Genomic DNA, 26642 nt, shown 5'->3' with positions numbered 1-26642 from the left:
GCCAGGGGGGAGGCTTCCCACCTTGCCCGGCCAAAATTCAGGCCGGGGAGAAGCACCCCGTCTCCCCGGCCGCGAACTTCAAAAGAAAAGTAAAAACAAACAAACAAAAGCCCCGTGATAGGCTACGTCACAACTTACGTAGCCTATCACGGCTAGATCTGTAAAGTCAGCCATGATAGGCTACGTTAATCATCACGTAGCCTATCACGGCTAGATCTGTAAAGTCAGCCATGATAGGCTACGTTAATAACAGGTGACTTAAAAAAAAGAAAAAAAGCACATAAGCAAATGGCGGCCCCCATAGGGAGCCGCCATTCGCATTCCTTATTTGGTCCCTGTAGTCTACGTAAAGATTTATGTAGACTACAGCGAAAATAAGGGCAACGCTATTTGCATTGCCCTTATTTTCCCCGTAGTCTACGTAAATCTTTATGTAGACTACAGGGACCAAATAAGGAACGCGAATGGCGGCTCCCTATGGGGGCCACCATTAGCGTACGAGCTTTTTTTTTTTAAAGTCACCCGTGATAGGCTACGTGACGATTAACGTAGCCTATCATGGCTGACTTTGCAGATCTAGCCGTGATAGGCTACGTTAATCGTTACGTAGCCTATCACAGGGGCGTTGTTGTTTTTTTTACTTTTCTTGTAATGGCGGCAGCGGCAGCCAGTCGAAAGACCGGCTGCCGCCCCCGCCCCTGATGAAGACCTGCCGAACCGCCGCCGGGACCCGCCGCCGGGAGCGACATTTGTGAAAGGTAAGTCCCGGGGGGGGGCGGGGGGCGGGGGGGAGGAGAATTTCTCCCCAAACAACCTTCGGAGGACCGAATGCATTGGCACTCAGCCCCCCGAAGTTTCGGTGAGAAATTCTCCCCCACCCCTACTTTCGTCCATCCCTAGTCTAATCCAGCATTCTGTTCACACAGTGGCCAGCTGCCCACAGGAAACCCACAAGCAAATTCTTGAAACAGGGATGGGCAAATCTGTCAGTTTCCCATCAATTTTTTTTTAAAAACTAAATAAACATTCAAGTTCTTTCTCTACCGAAAAGGGAGAACTTTGTGAATACTGGTGAATTCTTATCAAAAAGAAACTGAGACTAAACGTTCACCAGACAGATTAAATAGGAACAGCCATTCCCACCATGGGGAGGGCTGTGTTTTATCTGCTTGTCACATAGCTATTAAAAATGAGGAGGCTGTCAAAAAAGAGGTGACAACCCTAACTGAAGACTAACAAGGTTGAATACACAGGGATTCAAACCCCAGTGTTTAAGTAATGGAGGTGTCATGCAGTCAATGCTTCTTTTATTCATATCTTTTGGAAATGCCCAATGGCTGCCTCTGTTTTGGAGGAAGTTATTGTATGGATAAATTTTGTATTGGAGAGCTCTTTAATATTTACTGATGTAAATGTTCTTTTAAATTACGTACCTGCTTCTTGGAACATAACACATGGTCAGCGTAAATGGATTTTTTACACCCTTTTGGTTGCTAAAAAACTGATACTACAATATTGAAAGATAAAAGCTCACAACCTATAAGGCAATGGACTAAAGACTAGGGGTGAACGAAAGTCACTTACCTTTTCTCGCAGCTTTTTCGCGGTGGGGGGGAGCGCTTTGCTGCTCCCCCCGCGAAGTTCAGGCCGGGGGGGTGAGGCTTCCCGCCTCGCCCGGCCGAAATTCAGGCCGGGGGGGGAGGCTTCCCGCCTCGCCCGGCCGAAATTCAGGCCGGGGAGGAGGCTTCCCGCCTCGCCCGGCCGCGAACACGAAAGTAAAAAAACACGAAAGAAAAAGAAAAAAAAGTCCCCTGATCTGGAAAGTCAGCCGTGATAGGCTACGTGAATCGTCACGTAGCCTATCAGGGGACTTTTTTTTTTTCTTTCATTGCAATGGCGGGGGCGGCAGCCGGTCGAAAGACCGGCTGCCGCTCCCGCCCCGCTCGAACACCGAACAAACCGCCAGCCGGACCCGCCGCCAGGAGGGACATTCAGGGAAGGTAAGTCCCGTCCCGGGGGGGGGGCGGGGGGCGGGGGGGTGGAGGATTTCTCCCCGAAACTTGTTTGGGGGGCCGAACACGTTGGCGCTCGGCCCCCCGAAGTTTCAGGAGAAATTCTCCGCCATCCCTACTAAAGACATAACAACACTACAAACATTTGAAAGAGTGGTATATAGGTGTCACTCGCAAATCGACTTATATGCGGATATTTGGTCTGCTTTTACTGAAGTTTATGTGTAACCTTTTTTTCCCCTTTCCTTTTCTCTCTCTCGAATTAGGGATGTCAGAGAATTCCGCCACGGATCTCGGGGAGGCCGAATGCCAGTGCATTCGGCCCCCTGAAATCGGTGGCAGAATGGTCTGCCCCCACCCCACCCCGGGATGAGACTTACCTGACGGCAGTGGCTCCGGTGGTGGTTCGGTGGCAGCGGCTGCCGCCACCGCCATTTCCAGTTTTTTTTTTTAAAAAAAAGACGTGATAGGCTACGTAAAAATTTACGTAACCTATCACGGCTAGGTTTAAAAAAAAAAGTGATAGGCTACGTAAATGTTTACGTAGCCTATCACGGCTGACTTAAAAAAAACAGACACGCACGTACGCAAGTGGCGGCGGCCGTGGCCGCCACCATTTGTGTACGCGTGTTGTTTTTTTTTGTTTTTTTTAAGTCAGCCGTGATAGGCTACGTAAACATTTACGTAGCCTATCACGACTGACTGCAGGGACGCAAACGGCGGTGGCGACGGCCGCCGCCATTTGCGTCCCTGCTAGCCATTTCATTTCATTTTATTTATTTATTTATTTTACTCTCAAGGGTTTTTTTGTCTCAGATAGGGAGAATTTTGTGAAGTTTTTAAAATTCTGATCAAATGGAAATGAAATCCCCACCCATCCCTATTCTTCAGTTCTTTTTCTGAATGAATCGTTCTCTGAGATTCATCTTATCTTTACTAAGGATGGTCACTCACTTGCCATAGCAACATTATCAGCCTGTCTCTTATCTAGGTAGTACTGCACTTTAGGAATGAAGTTTCTTCCCACTGACTTGGGCTCACTTTAAAAGTTTTCTTGTTTAGGGTAGCAGACTGCAGATCACAGAGCAAACTACTTCTTAAGGGTTTTTAGTTGGCCAGACAAAATCTGTTCAGTGTTCAATAGCTGATTCACATTCCTTCCCCAGCAGCTCCCACTGAACTGCCACAGATGCTTAATGAATCCAATAGGCACGTCACCACTTTCAACATTAGCTTAAATAGCTCATTGAGTCTATCTAAACAAACAATTGATCACTCCGAGCCTATTCTGTTATTCATGGCAGCACTAACGATTTTAGACTTTCCCCAATCTCCGCTGAAGAGATTTGTGAAGTGTTCCTGCATCTCAATCTTAATAAAAGCAGTGGGGTAGACCCAAAGCTACTGAGGTTAGTTGCCAGAGGCCAGGTTGGTTCTGTTTTGTCATTAAACAACACTTTTTTTCTTTGCAGGGAGACGCCTTCATTTCCCTGCTGCAATCAAAACACTGCACCTTAAAAACACATGGAACTACTTCGGGATGAATGCATACTACTTTGGGATGAATGCATACTACTTTGGGATGAATGCATACTAATTTGGGATGAATGCATACTACTTTGGGATGAATGCATACTACTTTGGGATGAATGCAAACTACTTTGGGATGAATGCATACTACTTTGGGATGAATGCATATTAATTTGGGATGAATACATACTACTTTGGGATGAATGCAAATTAATTTGGGATGAATGCATATTAATTATTTCAGTGCCTGCTGACATTCATTCTTTCACTCATTATTAACATTTAGGTACTCCCTTATGCCATCGAGATGGTGACATCATATTAACTCTTGCTGAACTGTAGATTATTTTTATTCATTTATTTTGAATGTTTCTAAACCATCTTTCATCCAAACAGATCCCATGGTGACATACAAAAGCATCAAAACAATTATTTATAAAAACATAAGATTGGAACAAAGGCCTATCAAGGGATGTGAGCATCAGCAAAACCTGAGCTCACTGAAGTTCTCCGAATTCCATCTCGAAGCTTGTTCCGACTCACGTCTGTCTCAGATTGCAACGTTTGGTTTTTTCTTTCTGTAAGAAAATCCATGTGTATTTCATGTGTATTTTTCCAAACGTACACATCAATTGCATGCATTTGTGAAATGTATGTATTCTTCTACTTGTCAGGATCTGCTCAGTCTGGGAAGCTCTGCAGCTCCACCTGGGCGCCAGACATACGTAGAAGGCAGCCTGGCTCACAGTATTTGCAGGGTTAGGCCCTGGCCCTGGAGGTTCTCCCAGGTCCTCTAGTGCAGACCAGCTGGGAGCCTCAGGGAGCCCTATAAAGAGCTTCCTCTCCTGGTCAAACCTTGCCACAACAACACGAGTCATCATGGTGGTACCATTGTCTCCCAGTTGCTTGTTCCTGACCTTTGCTACACCTTGGCAGTTCTTGACCCCTGCCTGTTTGGACCCTACTTCTGCCTCTGGCCCTGCTGCAAACCTGCTGGTAACTGACCCCTGCCTCTTTGGACTCTGTTTTTGCCTCTGGCCCTGCCACGCCTTGTCTGGGTCTGACCCTTGCCCAGGGAACCTCTGCTCTCTGCCCACCTCCATCCCTCCTGGTCCCAGTGTTCTCGCCAAGGATGCCTACTGCCCTGACACTACCATTGTTTAAAGTATATTTGTGCACAGTTAAAAAAGTACTCATTTTTTTATTCACACTTTTCAAATGTACGCATGCTGTCGAACACATTTGTTTTTGTCCACACATCACATTGCAAGTTCAGAAAATTATGGACTTCAACTGGGTCCAGAGGGTGCAAACTGGGTAAAATCCTGATAAAAAATGAACTGAAACTAATTTATCTTACATCCCTAGGCCAATCTGGTTCTGTTTGTACAGTGGCCAAGTAGATGGCTCTGGGAAGCCACTAGCAGGATTAGAGGGCAATAGGCCTCTCCCACTCATGTTCTCCAGTACTGCCTCTGATACTGGAAATTATATAGCCATCATGACTAGTAGCCACTGATAGATTTATCCTACATGAATTTGCCCAATCCCCCTTTAAACTATCTGAATTGGTGGCTGTCAGTACATCTTTTTGTAGCAACTCCCATAGTTTAACTATGTGCTATGTCAAGGAAGGAAGAAAAAGTGTGGGATCTTTTCTATGCTTACAAAAACTAAAATTCAACATTTAAACCAAATCCATTTAGGGAGCAATCCTATCTAGATAGGCGCCGCCTCTGAACTCAGAGGTGACCACCAACCAAAGCAAGACAGGAGAAGCACAGAGGGGATCATTCCCTTCGCGCTTCTCCTGCCTGGCTTTTTCAGCTAGATAGCCAATTTCATTTCTAGCCATGGGAGGATGGAGAGGGGAAGGAGGCTGCTGTCATACAGGCATAGGATGCATCATACAGGCAGTTACCCTCTCCCTGCCCCAGAATGCTCCCAGCCATGCCCCTTTACGGCCCCTCCACTACAGATGTTAGAGAATTCTGCCACGGATCCCAGGGAGGCCTAATTCCAGTGAATTCAGCCCCCCAGAATCTGTGGTGGAATGGAGCAACCCACTCCACCACCCCACGAAAGCCCTGCAAAACGGAGCCTACCTGGCGGCGGCTCTGGTGGTGGCAGCAGCTCTGGCGGTGGCGGCAGCTCTGGTGGCAGCGGCAGCTCTGGCGGCTCCAGCCGCTGCCGGGCTGCGGCTGCAAATGGCGGCCACTATGCTGGCAGCCATTTGCATCCCTGGCAAGCCGTGATAGGCTATGTAAGTATCTACGTAGCCTATCACAGCTCAGGGCAGGGACACAAATGACGTAGCCGCCATTTACGTTCCTTCCTATTGCCATGATAGGCTAAGTATATATTTACATAGCCTATCATGGCAATAGGAAGGAACGCAAATGGTGGCTGCCGTAGCTGCCTCCATTTGTGTCCGTGTCTTTAGCCGTGATAGGCTACGTATATATTTACATAGCCTATCATGGCCAAAGACACGGTTGCAAATGGCGGTGGCTACGGCGGCCGCCATTTGCGTCCCTGTGCAGCCCAGTGGCCAGATGTGCGGCTGCGGGCGGCCCCAGCTGGTGGCTCCACAGAGCTGCCGCAGAGCGGAGTCAGCCAAGGAAGATTCCTGGGGGAGGGACGGAGTGCCTTCCCCCCTCCAGCGGACACCACCACCGGAACAAGGTAAGGGATTCGTACATCCCTACCCTCCACACTCCTCTTGTGAGTGTGGAGGACGGGGCTGTTCTGTGCTGCCTCGGAGGCAGCGCGGAAGTGGGTGGAGGTCGGTTCCCTGGGAATTCACCTCAGAGAGTGGGCTCCGAGGTGGTTCCCGGAAAACAACTTATCCTAGCCACTGCCAGGCAGCCATAGGATTGCTCCCTCTGTAACCTGAATTTAGAAAAGGTCAACATTTACACCAATTCACTGAATGCTGTATTTTATTCAACATTTAGAAATGTGTGAACAAGCAACATTCATGCTTGCTGCTTGTCTCTTTCCAATTTGCGGTTGCAGTTGCAATCTCTGTTCATTTTGTGTGAATGGGAAAATTGCACAAAGTGAATGAGATCGAACATAAAAGTTGTGCAAAAAAAAATCTCAAATTTGTGCAAATTTCCTCCATAGACTAAAGCATAGGTGGCATGTTTTTAAAGTTGGGCAACTATGAACTTTTTTCTTGTCAAAATTTGCATATTTTTAAAATGCAGAGCACATGCTTGGGTAAATTTTCAGAGACTGCATTCTCCGGCTTGCTCTCGCATCTGGAGTTGTGAACAGGGCATGTACGCATGTTTTACAAGCAGAAATGGAATTCTGATACATCCCTATCAACATTTACACCAAATCTATTCAGTACCTGAATTTATTTTTACTTGGAAGGAAGTTCCATTAATTCCAGTGAGACTTACTTTCCAAGTAAACAAGTTTAGGATTGTTTACTTGGAATATAGGATATAAATTCCTATATCAACACCTCAGTCTGTTCCTTTGTTAATTATAGCCCCTCATTAGCCATACATTTTCCTACAAAATGATAGGGAAATGAGATTGTAAACTTATCCTTATTTTATATATATTTTTTTTAAAAAAAACTGGAAGACAACTAGTGGGTCTTTTTGTGAATGAAAGGTTCTAAAAAAACATAAATAAACAAACTAGTGGTACCTGATATGGCTAAAGCAATTCTCATGCTCATGATGCTGTCACAAGTTCAGAAAACTGCTTTGGCTGTCTCTGGCTATATCTTGGCTGTCTCTGGCTGTATCTTTGCACAAGTTCAAACTTAGGTTTCCCAAGTTGATCAAAGGCCTTTCCATGGTCAAGGGAGGGCCTGGGCCATTCATATGTTGTATATAACCATCAGAGTGTGGAATGCATTTTGGTGGAGGAATCCTTTTACCAAGCAAATATTAGAACTGCATGGTTTTCCACAGTTTATAAATTACAAATGGCTTTATTATTCCTTCTAATAGTGAACTTAAGTGCCTGAGTACAACTAGAATGGGGCTAAAACAGCACTGTTGAGAAACATGAGAGATATCAGCATGCTCAGATACACAGCATCAGATAAACAGAAATACAAATCGGTTTTAAAACAAAACAAAAAAAGAGAGGGGGGATACGTACACTCAAATAAAATAGCTCTGTGAGGATTGTGTATGCTCAGTGGTCTTGGAGCCATGGGAAACCAGGGCAAGGCTTAGGGGAAAGTGAATTGGCATATTTGGGCACTTTACAGCTTAAACTAATACCTGGGTTGTTGACTAGCTGACTAGAAACCTAAACAGAAGTGCTACTGTTTTGTTACAGGACACACTTGTAACTTCCTGTCATTATTAGTGGTTATTGTTATTGGTCGTGATTATTAGGGCTGAGTGGCATTTCACCCCACCCAAAAGGTGGGGGTAGAATGTCACTGACATTCAGAGGTGGAAGCATGTCATTGCACCTTCAGGTGGAGGGTACCTACTTTCAAGGAGGTGGTCTGCAGGTTTTTCTTGTTTCACTTTTACCAAGTTAACCTGCTGTTCCAAGGAGTAGCAGATTGAAAATGGTTGGAATGCCCACAGGAATGATGCCGCCCCCATGGGGACAGCCCTCTTACTTTTCCCTAGGAATGTTGCTGGGAATGATGCAATGTGTTCACATAGCATCATTCACAGAAGCATCCTAGCTCTCATTTTCAAGGCATGAAAGAGCCAGGCTTCCAAGCACAGCTAAGCCACCCATCAGAACAGCATAGCTTGGCTTCAAAGTTAAACAACAAAAAAAGAAGTGTGTGGATCACCTTATTGAAAGTTAGCAACCCCCCCCCACACCAAATGTTCATGCTCCCACAGTTCAGGAAGGGTTATTACCCTGAAAGTAGCAAAAAGCTGTCCCAAATACTTCTGTACATATTTATTATTCCAAATAAGGATGGGCAAACTCACCTCAGCCCACCTTGCGTGCCACTTGCCGGACCCTCGCCAGCTGCCCAATCCTGCTTGCTGTATGTGGCAAGCCACTGGGTGGTTTGTGGATGCCCAGCACCCAGTGCATGGTGTCCTGTTCTTCTGTCAAGCTGCCATTTTGTGGAAAATGGAGGCTCAGCCATTTCCGTAAAGGCTGATTTTATGTAAATGGCAGCCGTAAAAAGGCTTATTTATGCAACATTACAGGCGTAAATGGTCTATTTAGACTATACATCTGTAATGTTGCGTAAATGGGCCTCTTAACAGCTGCCATTTACATAAAACTCGCCTTTACGGAAAAGGCTGAACTGCCATTTTGCGCAGAATGGCAGCTCAGCTGAACAGCAGGGACTGCTGTGCTTGCCCAACTCAGCGCATGTTGTGTTGGGCAAGTGCCTGGGTCTGCAGACTGATGTCTGGGGGGCTGAGCTGGTGAGAAATCACTTAGTCTTGAGCCCCAACTGGTTGCCCATGACATCCCTAATTCCAAATTTACAAAGATGAAACCAAAGGGTGGTGACATTTGGATTTCACCACCCCAGTAGAAACTGGGGTGGTGACATCCAAAGCTCCCAGGTTAATCTTGCATGAATGTAAGGCTTTTCTCATATCCAGGTTCCTTATCTTGTTCTCTAAATCCCCCCCCCCATATATATATGAGTTAGATTTTTCTAAAAACAATAAAAAACCCATTTTATTGTATTGTAGAAAGCTCCTGTATTGCCATAGCAACAAATGCAATATGTTAGCCTTAGCAGCACTTTGGCACTCAATTAAGAAAGCATTTCTGACTAACTCCCTCTTGCCTGACAAACCGCAATATGTTACATAAATAGTGCCAATCTATGCAAATTAACCTATATGCTTATTGCTCAGTAAATGTTTTTATTTTCCATTCAAAGAGAAATGTTGCTACCTACCTGTTGTAGCTGTAGTAAACATCTTAACTCCTTCTTTGCCATGCAGACTTTTAGCCCGTAATAAATGACAGCTTTGTATTCATGTTAAGAATATAGCACATTCAGCTTGTTAGGTGGAAAAATGAGATGTCCTCCTGTTCATCTTACAGGAACAGTCAAATGGTACAGAAATAAAATTGGGAGATGGGCCCTCTGAGAACTAGGGGAAATGAAGAAACATTATTTGGTAATGAGCTCCTTAATATCCTAGTCCTATATAATGTGGTGGCCTTGAAATGGTTAGCATGTGCCTCCACCTATTCTCTGCATTGACATTGACATATTTTTTTTTCCACTAAGTATACTGAACAGCTCATAGATCTTGCTAAATGTTATCATTCCGTCACCTTTTTACCCTTGAAAACTCTTCCTCCTCCTAATGAGTTTGCATGCAGTTTCCATCCTTGAATGAACCATAATGTTCATCAGAGAGACAGTGTGGTGTAGTGGCTAGAGTGTTGGACTGGGAGTCGGGAGATCAGGGTTCTAGTCCCTACTCGGCCATGGAAGCTCACTTGGTGACTTTGGGCCAGTCACATACTCTCAGCCCAACTCACCTCACAGGGTCATCGTTCTGAGGATAAAATGGAGGAGCAGGAGAATTATGTATGCCGCCTTGAGTTCCTTGGAGGAAAAAAGACACGATATAAATGTAATAAATAAATAATAATAAATAATAATGTTCACAATTTACAAATGATCAAGGCTGAGAAACTACTGCAGAGAAGAAAGCTCATGTGCACCCCCTTGTATGGTTCTGTCAGTGAACATACCTTTTCTTTCTGTCCTTCCTGACCCTGGGTTGCCAGTGGGTTTGCAAACAATTCTGGATATCTCAGCAGCATGGTGTGAAATAAGAGTTCCTGCTACAAGGCAGGAGCATTTTCCCACCTTCCTAGGACTAGGGAGACGAAGATTCACATCCCCACCCAGCAATGAAGCTCTCCGGACAAGTTTGAGCTTGTTGTTGTCTCTCAGCCTAACTTACCACACAGGATTGTCTCTGAGTACAAAACGTAGGTGAGGATGAAGCCTACGTGTTGGCCTGCCCTTCTTGGAGGAAAGGATGGGATCTGCGCTGGCTTCCAGTCCATTTCCAAATTCAAAGTGCTGTGCTGGTGTGAAGGGAGGAAGGGGGTTGCCCTAGTTCCCAGTAATGTAGGAGGGAAAAAATGTTGCTCAAGCTGAACACTAACCCAACAAGGTAGGCTGAAACCACCCCTTACTTCCATCTCAGCCTGAGCCAGGGGACTCTCAGACCTTACAGGATACCCCTAGGGATTACAAAAAAAAAGGGGGGGGAGCCAGCACCCTCTTTTTCAAAGTCTAGTCCTGAAACCTTAAACAGTAGCAATTAGCAAGCAGAAGGCTCTGGACTTAGTACCAAGGCTTAATTGGAATAAAGCACACACTTTTAATTATGAAAGGTGGAAATTTATTTACAAAAGGGAAAGGGAAAAGGGACAACATTAAATAAAACAGTGTTTGGAAACAAAGCTCCGAAGTAAAAACAACAAAGCTTACCTTAACCTGCCTATATGTACCTAAGCGCCCCCCCCCCCCGGGGGGATATGCCATCACTGCTGTTTTTACCAATAAGCCCCCTGCCCCTTACATCATTATGATTTTCTCCTGCCCCCCAAGAAAATAGCCGAATATGCCCTCTCATTTTCTCAGTTGGCAGCTGGAGTTGTTGAAAATGAAACACGTTCTTTGCATAGTGCTAATTAGATTTCCTGAACACAAAACATTTTAGTATTGTAATGTTTTATAAAAAAATACATAGGGTAAGATCCAGCACTTCTAAATGTGAATGGAAAGTACTTCTACTAGCACTCAGTGGGAGGAGGAAATGTTCTCCCAGCACCAGCTTCTTGTGTCTCATGGAAGACCCCCAATCTTGTGGGGGGGGGGTCAGGGATATTGGGGCTGTTGCTGAAAGTGTGGAGCTTAAGAGCCCCTATGCAAAAGCAAAAGAAGTCTGGTTTAAGGACAAAGAACCATCAGAAGGGGAGAGCAGGAGCGGCCTTGAAGTTGCCCATCAACAGCACCTGGACAGCAGACAGAGCAGGCACACAGGTGACCTGGTCAGACTTTTCCACTACAAAATGAGACGTGTCTTATCTTGTATTTCTATTTCAATTACAGCAATGATTTCTGAATGTCTATCGGTACTAGGGAAATGTGAGATGGGCTAAAATGAGTTCAAATTTCTAAAAATCCAACCTGCAGAATCCACTGTGGAGCGACCCCCTCAGGCTAGGGATGGACGGAACACTTACCTTTCGTTCTGTTCTGTTTCCGCTGGGGGGGGAGGTGCTCTGTCCCTCCCCCTGGAATCCTCGACGGGGGGGAGGCGATCTGGTCCTCCCCCCCAGAATCCTGCCCAGCCGGCTCCGCTCCGCGGCCAAGCCACGGATCCGCCGGCCAGCTCCGGCCGCCTGCAGCTGGACATCGGGCCGCTGGGCAGCCCTGCAGGGACGCAAATGGCGGCTGTTGTAGCTGCCGCCATTTGCGTCCCTGTATTTAGCCATGATAGGCTACATAAATATCTACGTAGCCTATCATGGCAGGGGGGGGGAAAGCCAGCGTATGCAAATGGCGGTAGCCGCCGCCTTTTGCGTACACTGGGTTTTTTCCCCCTGCCATGATAGGCTATGTAAATGTAAATGTAGCCTATCACGGCCTCTGCAGGGATGCAAATGGCGTCCCTGCGTTAGCCGTGATAGGCTACATAAGTATTTACGTAGCCTATCACGGCTATGCTATGAAAAGGAAGTGAATGGCGGCCGCAGGACGGCTGCCATTCGCAAAGCAGCACGGACGGGAGCAGGTAAGTGCTCCATTTCGTGCGCCTTTTGTGGGTTGGGGGTGGCGGGGACTTCATCCTGTGCGCCTTTCGTGGGTTGGGGGGTGGGGCTTTGTTCCGTGACAGATTTCAGGGGGCCAAATGCACTGGCATTCGGCCTCACCAAGATCCGTTGCAGAATTCTCTGACATCTCTACCTCAGTCTGCATGGAGTCAAGGGACTTTCAGATCTTTTTTTTAACTTTCCCAAAATTTATGCATATTTTTTTGTAGGAAAATACTAGGGATGGCGGAGAATTTCTCCCCGAAACTTCGGGGGGCCGAGCGCCAACGTGTTCGGCCCCCCGAACAAGTTTCGGGGAGAAATCCTCCACCCCCCCGCCCCCCGCCCCCCCCCCCGGGACGGGACTTACCTTCCCTGAATGTCCCTCCCGGCGGCGGGTCCGGCTGGCGGTTCGTCCAGTGTTCGAGCGGGGCGGGAGCGGCAACCGGTCTTTCGACCGGCTGCCGCCCCCGCCATTGCAATGAAAGAAAAAAAAAAAAAGTCCCCTGATAGGCTACGTGACGATTCACGTAGCCTATCACGGCAAGATTTGCAAAGTCAGCTGTGATAGGCTACGTGAATCGTCACGTAGCCTATCACGGGTGACTTTAAAAAAAAAAAAAAAAAGTGTGTACGGATAATGGCGGCCCCCATAGGGAGCCGCCATTCCCCTTCCTTATTTGGTCGCTGTAGTCTACGTCAATGTTTACATAGACTACGGCGAAAATAAGGGCAACGCTATTTGCGTTGCCCTTATTTTCGCCGTAGTCTACGTAAACATTGACGTAGACTACAGCAACTAAATAAGGAAGGGGAATGGCGGCTCCCTATGGGGGCCGCCATTCGCGTATGCGCTTTTTTTTTTTTTTTAAAGTCACCCGTGATAGGCTACGTGACGATTCACGTAGCCTATCACGGCTGACTTTCCAGATCTAGCCGTGATAGGCTACGTGAATCGTCACGTAGCCTATCAGGGGACGTTTTTGTTTTTTGTTTTTTACTTTCGTGTTCGCGGCCGGGCGAGGCGGGAAGCCTCCTCCCCGGCCTGAATTTTGGCCGGGCGAGGCGGAAAGCCTCCCCCCCCGGCCTGAATTTCGGCCGGGCGAGGCGGGAAGCCTCCCCCCCCCGGCCTGAACGTCGCGGGGGGAGCAGCGAAGCACTTCCCCCCACCACGAAAAAGCTGCGGGAAAAGGTAAGTGACTTTCGTTCACCCCTAGAAAATACACACGTTTCTGCTGAGGGTGGTAAATATATGTGGGGAAAAGTTTAATGGAATGGGGGACAAGACACTAAATGTTATGTATTAATGTAAATTATGTAAACTGCTGTGAACCCTCTTACAGAGTCATGTGCATATTAACCACAACAAAAAATTGAATCCGTCTGTGAACAGATACCAGAATGAATGACACCACACAATCCATGAAACACACATGGACGGATTTCACAAAATCTGGACAACCCTAATTGGTACACATAGTACATTAGCATGTGCAAATTTTATGTAAATCAGTGCTCTCCTTTGTCTTCTTTTTTAGTGGCTCATTTCCTCTCTTTTTAGTGATGCATCAGTGGCCACTCTCTTTTTGAACGGTCGCCATGGTGGCAGTGGGACACAAACCTTTGCCTGTGTGAGGCAGAAAGAGGCTTGCCTCAGATGAAGGCAGACTTGCTATGTTTCTACTTTCTACTTCATCTATGCTTTCTATCTCAAAGTGTGCGTGTGTGTGTGTACTGTATAAATTCCAGTTTGGCAGCATACACAGATGGGATGTTGTCACAGCTAGGGATGGCGGAGAATTCCGCCACGGATTTCAGTGAGGCCAAATGCACTGGCATTCGGCCCCCCGAAATCCATGGCGGAATCAGCCTGCCCCCCCACCTCCCCACGGATCCCCCGGGATGGGATTTACCTGGGGTGGATGTTCCAGATGGCGGTGGCGGCTCCAGCAGCAGCTTCGGCAACAGCTGGTCTTCCGACTGGCTGCCGCCGCTGCCATTTGCAGTCTAGTCTTTTTTTTTTTTTTTTTACCCAGACGTGATAGGCTATGTAAAGACTTAGGTAGCCTATCATGTCTGGGTAAAAAAAAAAACGCGTACACAAATGGTGGCAGCTACGGTGGCCGCCATTTGCGTTCCTTATTTTTTGCCATTTTAGTCTACGTAAATATTTACGTAGACTATTATGGAGAAAATAAAGGGGAACGCAAATAGCATAGTGGGCGCTATTTGCGTTCCTTCTTGATTCGCCGTTTTAGCCTACATAAATATTTACGTAGGCTAAAACGGCGAATCAAAAAGGAATGCAAGCAGCGCCCACTACGCTATTTGCATTCCCCTTTATTTTTGCCATAATAGTCTACGTAAATATTTACATAGACTAAAACGGCGAAAAATAAGGAACGCAAATGGCGGCCGCCGTAGCCGCCGCCATTTGAGTATGCGTTTGGTTTTTTAACCCAGACGTGATAGGCTAAGTAAATATTTATGTAGCCTATCATGGTTGAATACAGGGACGCAAACGGCGGCGGCTACAGCAGCTGCCATTTGCGTCCCTGCTACCCAGTGGCTGCATGTCCAGCTGCTGGCAGAACCAGCCGGGCAGTACTCTGGGGGGAGGGACGGAGCGCCTTCCCCCCCACCGCAAAGCAGATCTGCGAAAAGGTAAGTGACTTTCGTACATCCCTAGTCACAGCTTGAAATAATACTGGTAGGGGGAATGAGATTTCCAGAAAGGCAAAAGCAACTTTTCCAGAAAGGCAAAATCAACTTTTTTCCAGAAAGGCAAAAGGTTTCCAGAAAGGCAAAAGGTTTCCAGAAAGGCAAAAGCAACTTTGGCTGAAAGAGTAGCCTCCTTCAAAATTCCCTTTCAACATGTTTATGAACATGTGGAGGGGGAACATGAGAACAGCCATGCTGGATCATAGAATCATAGAATAGTAGGGTTGGAAGGGTCCTACAAGGCCATCGAGTCCAACCCCCTCCTCAATGCAGGAATCCAAGTCAAAGCATCCCTGACAGATGGCTGTCCAACCTCGTCTGAATGCCTCCAGTGTGGGAGAGCCCACCACCTCCCTAGAGAATTGGTTCCATTTTCATATTGCTCTAACGGTCAGGAAGTTTTTCCTGATGTTCAGCCGGAATCTGGCTTCCTGTAACTTGAGCCCGTTCTTCCATGTCCTGCACTCTGGGATGATCAAGAAGAGATCCTGGCCTTCCTCCCTGTGACAACCTTTCAAGTACTTGAAGAGCGCTATCATATCTCCCCTCAGTCTTCTCTTCTCAAGGCTAATCATGCCCAGTTCTTTCAGTCTCTCTTCATAGGGCTTTGTTTCCAGTCCCCTGGTCATCTTTGTAGCCCTCCTCTGAACCCTCTCCAGTTTGTCTGCATCCTTCTTAAAGTGTGGTGCCCAGAACTGGACACAGTACTCCAGATGAGGCCTAACCAGTGCTGAGTAGAGGGGAACTAGTACTTCCTGGCATTTGGAAGCTATGCTTCTCTTAATGCAGCCCAAAATAGCATTTGTCTTTTTTGCAGCCACATCACATTGTTGGCTCATATTCCGCTTGAGATTGACAACAATTCCAAGATTCTTCTCGCTTGTGGTGTTGTTGAGCCATGTATTCCCCATCTTGGGGGTCCAAGAACAAGGGTTCATCTAGTCCAGCATTCTGTTCACACAGTGGTCAACCGGCTGCCCATGGGGAACCCAGAAGCAGGACATGAGTGCAACAGCACCCTCCTGCCCATGTTTCCCAGCAACTGGTGTGTTCCTCATAGGGATGGCGGAGAATTTCTCCTCGAAACTTCGGGGGGCCGAGCGCCAACTTGTTCGGCCCCCCGAACAAGTTTTGGGGAGAAATCCTCCGCACCCCCCCCGCACCCCCCCCCGCACCCCCCCCCCAGGATGGGACTTACCTTCGCCGAATGTCCCTCCAGGCGGCGGGTCTGGCCGGCGGTTCGGCGGGTGTTCGAGCGGGGCGGGAGCGGCAGCCGGTCTGCCACCACCGCCATTCCAATGAAAGAAAAAAAAAAAAACGCTCCCGTGGTAGGCTACGTGACGATTAACGTAGCCTATCATGGCTAGATTTGCAAAGTCAAACGCAAATAGCGTTGCCCTTATTTTCGCCGTAGTCTACGTAAATCTTTATGTAGACTACAGCGACCAAATAAGGAACGGGAATGGCGGCTCCCTATGGGGGCCGCCATTATCCGTACGCGCTTTTTTTTTTTTTTAAAGTCACCCATGATAGGCTACGTGATGATTAACGTAGCCTATCATGGCTGACTTTGCAGATCTAGCCGTGATAGGCTACGTTAATCGTCACGTAGCCTATCACAGGGGCGTGTTTTTTTGTTTTTTTTTAACTTTCGAGTTCGCGGCCGGGGCGAGGCAGGAAGCCTCCCCCCAGGCCTGAACTTCGCGGGGGGAGCAGCGAAGCGCCTCCCCCCCACCGCGAACAACCTTCGACGAAAGGTAAGGGACTTTCGTCCACCCCTAGTTCCTCAGCAACTGCTTGCTCAGTGGCCCTCTCCCAAAGTCACATCCTTACTATCCCCACTAGCATTACCCTCTCAATGTCCATGATATGAAGTGTGGAGGAGCTTACGTTCACTCAGCTAAATGCACATAAGCTCCTCTTTAGAGTCAACTTTTTCTTAGGGATGTCAGAGAATTTTGCCTCGAATCTAGGGGAGGCCGAAGGCCAGCACATTCAGTCCCCTGAAATCGGTGGCGAAATGGTCTGCCCCCCCGCCCCCCCGGGACGGGACTTACCTTGGGCGAATCTTCCTGGCAGCGGTGGCTCCAGTGGCGGTTCGGTAGCGGTTCGGCAGTGGCGGCTGCGGCAGCCGGTCTTCTGACCGGCTGCCGCCGCTGCCATTTCCAGTAAAAAAAAATACAATGTGATAGGCTACATAAAGATTTACGTAGCCTATCACGGCTAGATTTTTAAAAAATCCCGTGATAGGCTATGTAAATGTTTATGTAGCCTATCATGGCTGATTTAAAAGAAGAAAAAAAACCCGCTCGTACGGAAATGGCGGCGCCCATGGGCGCCGCCATTTGCGTTCCTTATTTTGGCACATCTTAGTCTACGTAAACATTTACGTAGACTAAGACGGCAAAAATAAGAAGAACGCAAATAGCGTAGATGCTACGCTATTTGCGTTCCCCTTATTTTCACCGTCTTCGTCTACGTAAACATTTACATAGACTAAGACGGCAAAAATAAGGGGAACACAAATAGCGTAGCATCTACGCTATTTGCGTTCTTATTTTCGCCGTCTTAGTCTACGTCAATGTTTACGTAGACTAAGACATGTCAAAATAAGGAATGCAAATGGCGGCACCCATGGGCGCCACCATTTGCGTATGCGCATTTTTTTCTTTTAAATCACCCGTGATAGGCTACGTAAACATTTACGTAGCCTATCACGGCTGACTGCAGGGACGCAAACAGCGGTGGCTACGGCCACCGCCATTTGTGGAGGCGGCCGGCCAGGATTTGGGGGGGGAGGGACGGAGCGCCTCCCCCCTGGCCAGAATTTTGGGGGGAGGGACGGAGTGCCTCCCCCCCACCGCAAATGTCACCCTTCAAAAAGGTAAGTGACTTTCGTACATCCCTACTTTTTCTCAAACACTTTGAGTTTAGGAAGGAGGAGTGACACTGTTGGTGGGGACAATGGATGCAGCCTCACTCTGCCTCTATGCATTCATGTAGGAGAGGATGGCAGAACCTGTGAAGTGGGCTAGAGTCTTTCTCTTCTCTTGCACCCCAAGTGAGTTTCCTGCTTCTCACAGGTGGAGAGGGACACGTGAATTGGGCTGGCATGGATGAGGAGGAATGGGTGACTGACACTACTGCCCCCCCCATCCATGGACAACCATATTAAGTCACATCCTCATCAACAGAGCTCCTCCAACATGCATGCACCAGAATTTCAATTTGATCAAGGGATACTTGATGTTATATAAATGATGGTGACATTCATCATATTCATTTGAGTCTTGTGAAGAAAAGAAATCCATGGACTAGCTGAGCAAACACTGAAATTATGGACATGACATGGATCATTTCCTGTTAGCATCAGAAACATAACATTCAGAGCTACAACAACAAAAGGGATGGGTGAGCAAGCAACATTCGAGATAGCTAGGATTCTCCAAATGCCATCTCACGCCCAATTCCAATTCAGGTTTGCAATTGCTGCTCACCCTGTGTGGATGGGAAAATTGTGCAAATCGAACAGTGATCAAGTGTGAAATGTGGGCAAATTTCCCAAATTCATGCAAATTTCCTAATTTGCCCAACTTTCCTCCATAGACTAAAGTGGAACTTTCAGTCTGCAGGGGAAAATTTGCACAAATCAGGAAATCTGTACAAAATCAGCCCGGGAGAGTTACACAAATCGAATGCAAGAACGTATCTGGCCATTTGAGAACATTTTTGTTGGTCATGTGCTTGTGATCACGATCATGTTCATGGCTTCAAACAGGGCATGTTCACATTTTTGCAAGCAGAAATACAATTTTCATACCTCCCTAGCTGCAGTATATCCTCATTCCCTAACAGGAGTGCTCTTCCACAGAGTTCCAGCCACACCTTCTCCTGGGACACTACAAGCTGTTTGGCGCTCTAGCAGATGAATTCACTAATTCACTCTCTATCCCCCACCTTAGTTTTCTGTTATTCTTTTCCATCTGTCACTCAACATTGATTGATAGATTGATTGATTGATTGATTGATTGATTGCATTTATATCCCACCTTTTTTCCTCTTGCAAGGAACTCAAGGCAGTTTACATTATCCTTCTCCTCTCCTTTTTATCCTCACAACAACAACCCTGTGGGGTAGGTTGGGCTGAGAGTCTGTGACTGGCCCAAGGTCACCCAGTGAGCTGCCATGGCTGAGTGGGGACTAGAACCCGGATCTCCCAGCTTCCAGTCCAACACTGTAGCCACTAGCTTTCCTTGTATGATGGCATTGTTTAAACATAGTAAAGCTCTTTATCTAAAGGTTACTGTTGGCATAATTTCTTCCCAGGCACACTGAGGCTGCTAGAGTAGTAGTACTAATAGTTAGAACACATTAGCTGTGCTCATTGGGGGACAGGTAGAATGGGGTGGCCGCTGTGTGCAATTATTGACTGTTTTCAGTGTGATGGAATCACCAGCACTGGTTGAAGTACAGATTCTAGAATAAGGAAGGTAGTCTTTCTAAAGCTGCTATGTAAGTTTGGAATTGATGACACTTAGCAAGATCCAAAAGCACTGATCCATTTTCAGATCCATTTTCTCTGAATTTAACACATCAATGAATTAGAAACAGGAGAGGAGGATATTTGAATTGCAGGGTGCCATTAGTCTACAGCAGCCACCAGTAGGTAATAATCCAGCCTGCAGGGTTCAGTACAGGATCTGAAAAATTCCTTGCTTCCTTCTAATACCTGGGGGGACATAAGGCACAAAGTGCTAGGTAACACAGGTGGAATTATTTAGCGAAAGAAGAATCAGCCCCAGAGTGTTGTGTTGATAAAGCTTTGAAAAATTGTCACACTAACCTTGTTATATCAGAATATAAGCACCTGCTGTTAAGGAGTGTTTAGAATTCCGAGTGAACTTCTGTGAAATGAACCTTAGAGGTATAACGGAATTGATGTTTGCAGTCTATATATCTCAAATAGGGATGGCGGAGAATTTCTCCCCGAATCTTCGGGAGGCCGAGCGCTGAGGCATTCGGCCCCCCGAAAGTGTTTGGGAAATTCTCCACCGGCCCCCCGGCCCCCCCCCCCGGGATGGGACTTACCTTCAGCGAATGTCCTTCTTGGCGGCAGGTCCCGGCAGTGGTTCGGCGACGTTTCGTGGGGGGCGGGGGCGGCGGCCGGTCTCCCGACCGGCTGCCGCCACCGCCATTACAAAATAAAAAAGTAAGTAAAAAAAAAACCCACACACACCCGTGATAGGCTACGTGACGATTTACGTAGCCTATCACGGCTAGATTTCCAAAGTCAGCCATGATAGGCTACGTAAATCGTCACGTAGCCTATCATGGGTGACTTTGGAAAAAAAAAAGCACGTACGCAAATGGCGGCGGCCCATGGGCGCCGCCATTTGCGTTCCTTATTTTGGCACGTCTAGTCTACGTAAAGATTTACATAGACTACGGCGAAAATAAGGGAACGCTATTTGGGTTGCCCTTATCTTTACGTAGACTAGACGTGCCAAAATAAGGAACGCAAATGGCGGCGCCCATGGACCGCCGCCATTTGCGTACGTGCTTTTTTTCCCCAAAGTCACCCGTGATAGGCTACATGACGATTAACGTAGCCTATCATGGCTGTCTTTGGAAATCTAGCCGTGATAGGCTACGTTAATCGTTACATAGCCTATCACGGGTTTATTTTTTTATTTTTTTTTTACTTTTTCTTTCGCAGCCGGGGAGACGGGGCGCTTCTCCCCGGCCTGAATTTCGGCCGGGCGAGGCAGGGTGCCTCCCCCCTAGCCTGAATTTCAGATGGGCGAGGCGGGATGCCTCCCCCCCTCACCTGAACTTCGGGGAGAGAAGCGAAGCGCCTCCCCCCACCGCGAATCACCCCTGCGAAAAGGTAAGTGACTTTTGTACATCCCTAATCTCAAAATATATCTAAATTCATGGAAGGTTTTTAAATGCAAAACATTCCCCACCATTATACCTTTTGTATACAAAAGAGTTGACCCAAGTCATGCATTTTATTGTCAGAATATTGGTACCAGTTACAAAGTGGTGCAAATATTAAGTTATGCCACAGGTCTCCTTTCTGTTCTCCTTCTTATTATGGTACTTTCCCCTTCCTTCTGTTGTGACAGCTAGTTGGCTTCTCCTGGTTGTGCATAGGAAACACCAGAAGGAACTAAGGAGTTCTGAGACTTGGAGTTCTGGACAAACCGTGTCACATGGGAAGACATGCCTCTCTCTCTTGTCTCTCTTGAACTACAAGTCCTAGAGTTTCCTGTACAAGAATGCTGTCTCTTATAGGGATGTCGGAGAATTTCTCCACGAATCTCCGGGAGGCCAAATGCCAATGCATTTGGCCCCCTGAAATTGGTGGAGAAATTCTCCATCACCCCCCCACCCGAATGGGACTTACCATTGGCGAATGTCCCTGGCGCTGGTGGCTCCTGGCGGCGGTTCGGCGCCGCCACCATTTCCAAGTAAACAACAACAACAACAACAACAACAACAACAACACATGTGATAGGCTATGTAAAGATTTATGTAGCCTATCATGGCTAGATTTTCAAAAAACACCGTGATAGGCTATGTAAATCCTTCCGTAGCCTATCACGGCTGACTTTGGGGGGGGGAAGCGCGTATGCAAATGGCGGCGCCCATGGGTGCCGCCATTTGCGTTCCTTATTTGGGCACGTGTAGTCTGAGTAAACGTTTACATAGACTACGGCAAAAATAAGGGCAACGCAAATAGCATTGCCCTTATTTTTGCTGTAGTCTATGTAAATGTTTACATAGACTACACGTGCCCAAATAAGGAACTCAAATGGCAGCGCCCATGGGCACCACCATTTGCGTACGTGTTTCCCCCCCCAAGTCAGCTGTGAAAGGCTACGAAAGGATTTACGTAGCCTATCACAGCTGACTGCAGGGACGCAAATGGTGGCGGCTACGGCCGCCGCCATTTGTGTCCCAGTAGGAGAAGAGATTCGCGGCCGGAGGGACGGGGCACCTCCCCCCCAGCCAGAATTTCAGCCAGAGGGATGGGGTGCCCCCCCGGGCAGAATTTTGGCCGGAGGGATGGGGCGCCTCCCCCCCAGCCAGAATTTCAGTGGGGAGGAACGGAGCGCCTCCCCCCCACCGCGAAGCAAGCTGCGGGACCAGGTAAGGGACTTAGGTCCATCCCTAGCTCTCTAGCCTTATTCAGTCATCATTCCAAGTAACTTCATGTGGAGAAATAACAGGGCTCTGCACTAGGGGTGCATGAAAGTCACTTACCTGGTCTCGCAGCTTGCTTGGTGGTGGGGGGCGAGGCTCTTTGCTGCTCCCCCCGAAGTTCAGGCCGGGGGGGGAGGCTTCCCTCCTCGCCCGGCCAAAATTCAGGCTGGGGGGGAGGCTTCCCGCCTCGCCCGGCCGAAATTCAGGCCGGGGAGGAGGCGCCTCGCCTCGCCCGGCCGCGAAATAAAAAGTTAAAAAAACACACGCCCCCGTGATAGGCTACGTGACGATTTACGTAGCCTATCACGGCTAGATCTGCAAAGTCAGCCGTGATAGGCTATGTTAATCGTCATGTAGCCTATCACGGGTGACTTAAAAAAAAAAAAGCGCGTACGCAAATGGTGGCCCCCATAGGGAGCCGCCATTCACGTTCCTTATTTGGTCGCTGTAGTCTACGTAAATCTTTACGTAGACTACAGAGACCAAATAAGGAACATGAATGGCAGCTCCCTATGGCGGCTGCCATTAGCCGTACGGGCTTTTTTTTTTTAAAGTCACCTGTGATAGTCTACGTGATGATTTACGTAGCCTATCATGGCTGACTTTGCAAATCTAGCCGTGATAGGCTACGTTAATCGTCACATAGCCTATCACGGGGGCGTTTTTTTTTTTTAACTTTTCTTGGAATGGCGGCGGTGGCAGCCGGTCGAAAGACCGGCTGCTGCCCCTGCCCCTGTCGAAGCCCTGCTGAACCACCGCTGCGACCCGCCACCGGGAGTGACATTCGGGAAAGGTAAGTCCCATCCCGGGGGGGGCGGGGGGGCAGAGAATTTCTCCCTGAAACTACTTCGGGGGGCCGAATACGTTGGCACTCGGCCATATCCCTGTTATGAGTGCTATCATTTCTCTTGTCAGATCTGCCACCATGTCCTCCATACATTGGGCAAAGGTCTGAAAAGAGATGCTTGAACCCATCTAAGGTGTTCCCAACGAGCTCGAACTGCAATCACACAGGGTTCCAGGCAGAGATGGGGGAGAAATTCATTCACATTTTAAAGCAAACCTACATAATTCACACTTGCTGAACCAATACGTGAACCAAAAGGCAGTTGTTCCTTGGTATGAATTTTGCAATGCACTTGTCCGATAAAACAGTGTGTACAAAAAATGCGATCTAACGGGGAAATGCATACAAAATGTGTATGTTATGGTAATGTACAGAAATTAGGGACAGACAAACCCTCCCACGCCTGCCCCATGTGCCGCTCACTGAACCCCCTCTTCACCCTAACCCAGCAAGCGCATGGGGCAAGCTGCCCGACGGCCTGCGGGTGCTTGGCAACAGCTCGCAGCATCTCACAAGCCTGCCTCTGCTTCCTGTCAGTCAGCCCCTTGTGGTCTCCTTGCAAGGAAGAGCACGAGGGGCCACTGTCACTGAGCAACTGCACCTCCCTTTGCCAGTGCCTGGCAAGAGGAGTGAGGTTGCTCAGCAGTGGCGAAGGTGGGGAAGGCAGTGGAGGCAGGATGGGAACCTCTCGTATCCCATCCTGCTGCTGCGAGCAACTGCCCCCCCCTCTGCCAGACAGAGGGAGGTGCAGTTTTGTGGTGGCAGCACCCACTCAGTTCAGGGAAAAGGGAACATTTCTGCAAAATGACCGGCATGGCCAATTGAGCACTGGCAATTGGGTGAAAGGAAACACTTGCACCAAATATACAGCATTGAATTGGCTGCTGTAGTGGGGACAAGAGGGGCAGAAGAGAGCACCACTTATGTAAAACGACTGGAGCCTATCCCCACTGCTGCCACCACCACAGTAGCAGGGATGGAGGAGGAGAGAAAAGGTGCTTCCTGCCTCCTCCTCCTGTCCCCATTACTGCAGTGGTGGTGGCAGGATCAGTGTCAGGAGCGCCCTAGCTGCCTCTTGCAGTCCTGCCAACTCAGGACTCAGATGACGAGGATTCTTTCCAAGGCTTTATTCCTTTATTACTTTATGACTCTTTCAGATACTAATCATTAGTGATTATGCAAGGAACAGCACTGGGGAAAGATAGCAGAGTAGCCTAAGTTCCAGGTAAGGCAGTTGGTCCCTGTTTGAAGGGGAACCATGGGAAGACTCTGAACTTATGGGCTAGGGAGAGATCCTCCCTCTTTCCCTTGGGTCCTTGGGACGTGACTGTTGTTTGAGTGCCAAACAAGCGGAATGCCTCCTTTCCACGCCCTCCATCTGTCGTCGCTCCCTGCGTCTGCACCGAGCATCCAGCAAGCCCCCCTCCAGTGCTCTCTCACTGCCAGGGTCACTATCTATCCCAGGAATGCTGGCAGGAGGAATCTCTGCCAGCTGCTGTGCTTGTGAGAGATGAGCGAGCTCCTCTCGCACGGATTGCTGTTCTTCCTCAGAATCAGAACTGCTCTGGGGCTCTATGGGCTCAGTTTCCACCCTGACAGTCAGGCAGCTCAGGGAGGAAGCGGTCGGTTGGCTGTGCACTTGCCCGGCTGGGCGCAAGCCAAATCCGGCAAGCATGGGCAGCTGCGAACTGGTGCCCAGGGGCCCGAACTGATGAGAAATTACCTGGCCTCGAAACCCAAATGGATGCCCATCCCTAACAGAAACACATGATGGCTCGCTAGGATGCATATATTAGGCAAAATGTCATTACATATTTATATATGGAAAAATGTGCATGAAAACATGTACAAATGTTCCTGCAAGCTTTAGAGAAATGTAAATTGATGCAGAAACTGGATGGAATGAACTTAAGATTGCCAAACAAAGGAACATAGGAAGAAGATGCCTTATAACGAGTCAGACCCTTGGTCCATCTAGCCTAGCACTGTTCTGAACAGCAGGCTGTTCTCATGACATGACAGCCCACCATGCGTTATTTATGACAGCCCAACATGACATGGCAGCCCACTGTGCAGCTGCCAATCTCCATATCCAACCCCATTTGTCAAGTCATGCAAACTAGGCAAGCATGGACTAGGTGAGGGTTAAACAACCCTCGCATGACCCTGGAACAGGGTTTAACCCTTGGATAACTCATTCATGCTGGGTTTGCATGATAAGACAACCCACTAGTGGGGGATGGATATGTAGGGGTGCACGAAAGCCACTTACCTAGTCTCGCAGCTTGCTTCGCGGTGGGGGGGAGGCGCTTCGCTGCTCCCCCTGAAGTTCAGGCCGGGGGGGGAGGCTTCCCTCCTCGCCCGGCCGAAATTTAGGCCGGGGAGGAGGCGCCTCGCCTCGCCCGGCCGTGAAATAAAAAGTTAAAACAAAACAAAAAACCACCCCCGTGATAGGCTACTTGACGATTAACGTAGCCTATCATGGCTAGATCTGCAAAGTCAGCCATGATAGGCTACGTTAATCGTCACGTAGCCTATCACAGGTGACTTTAAAAAAAAAAAAAGCGCGTACGCAAATGGCGGCCCCCATAGGGAGCCGCCATTCGCATTCCTTATTTGGTCGCTGTAGTCTACATAAATCTTTACGTAGACTACGGCGAAAATAAGGGCAACGCAAATAGCGTTGCCCTTATTTTCACCGTAGTCTATGTAATCTTTACGTAGACTACAGTGACCAAATAAGGAACATGAATGGCGGCTCCCTATGGGGGCCGCCATTAGCCGTACGTGCTTTATTTTTTTTTTAAAGTCACCCATGATAGACTACGTGACGATTTACGTAGCTTATCACGGCTGACTTTGCAAATCTAGCCGTGATAGGCTACGTTAATTGTCACGTAGCCTATCATGGGGGCATGTTTTTTTTTTTACTTTTCTTGGAATGGCGGCGGCGGCAGCTGGTCGAAACACCGGCTGCCGCCTGTGCCCCTGTCGAAGACCTGCCGAACCGCCGCCGGGACCCGCCACCGGGAGGGACATTCGGGAAAGGTAAGTCCCATCCTGGGGGTGGTGGGGGGCAGGGGGGGCAGAGAATTTCTCCCCGAAACTACTTCGGGGGGCCGAATACGTTGGCACTCGGCCCCCCAAAGTTTCGGGGAGAAATTCTCCCCCATCCCTATATGCAAAGTAGGGCCTTGGGTGCCATGGCTCATGGGGTTGTGCAAACCCAGGGACTGACTAGCAGTAGTTCTCCAGGGCTTCAGGCAGGATTGTTTCCTAGCCCTACTAGGCTAGGATGGATCCTGAGACCTTCTGCATGCAAAACATGTGCCACTGAGCTATTGCCTATGAGAAATGAGAAACTGCGAGATGAGAACAGTCATGAGTACAGCATCTGTGTGTTCAGCAGGCTTCCCCTTCAGATCTTCACCCAATGCTTGGACAGCATGGGGGGCGGCAGTGGGGGACGCAATGGCAGGAGCAGGGCCTGGGCATAGAGCACAGTTATCTCTTCACGTCATGGAGCAAATGGCTCCTGGAGTCTGTAGAAAGAG

This window comes from Heloderma suspectum, chromosome 3 (assembly GCF_057233095.1).
Source record: "Heloderma suspectum isolate Gila_16-S chromosome 3, 16-S_ref, whole genome shotgun sequence".
NCBI classification, from domain to species: Eukaryota; Metazoa; Chordata; class Lepidosauria; order Squamata; family Helodermatidae; genus Heloderma; species Heloderma suspectum.
This window is presented reverse-complemented; position numbering follows the sequence as displayed.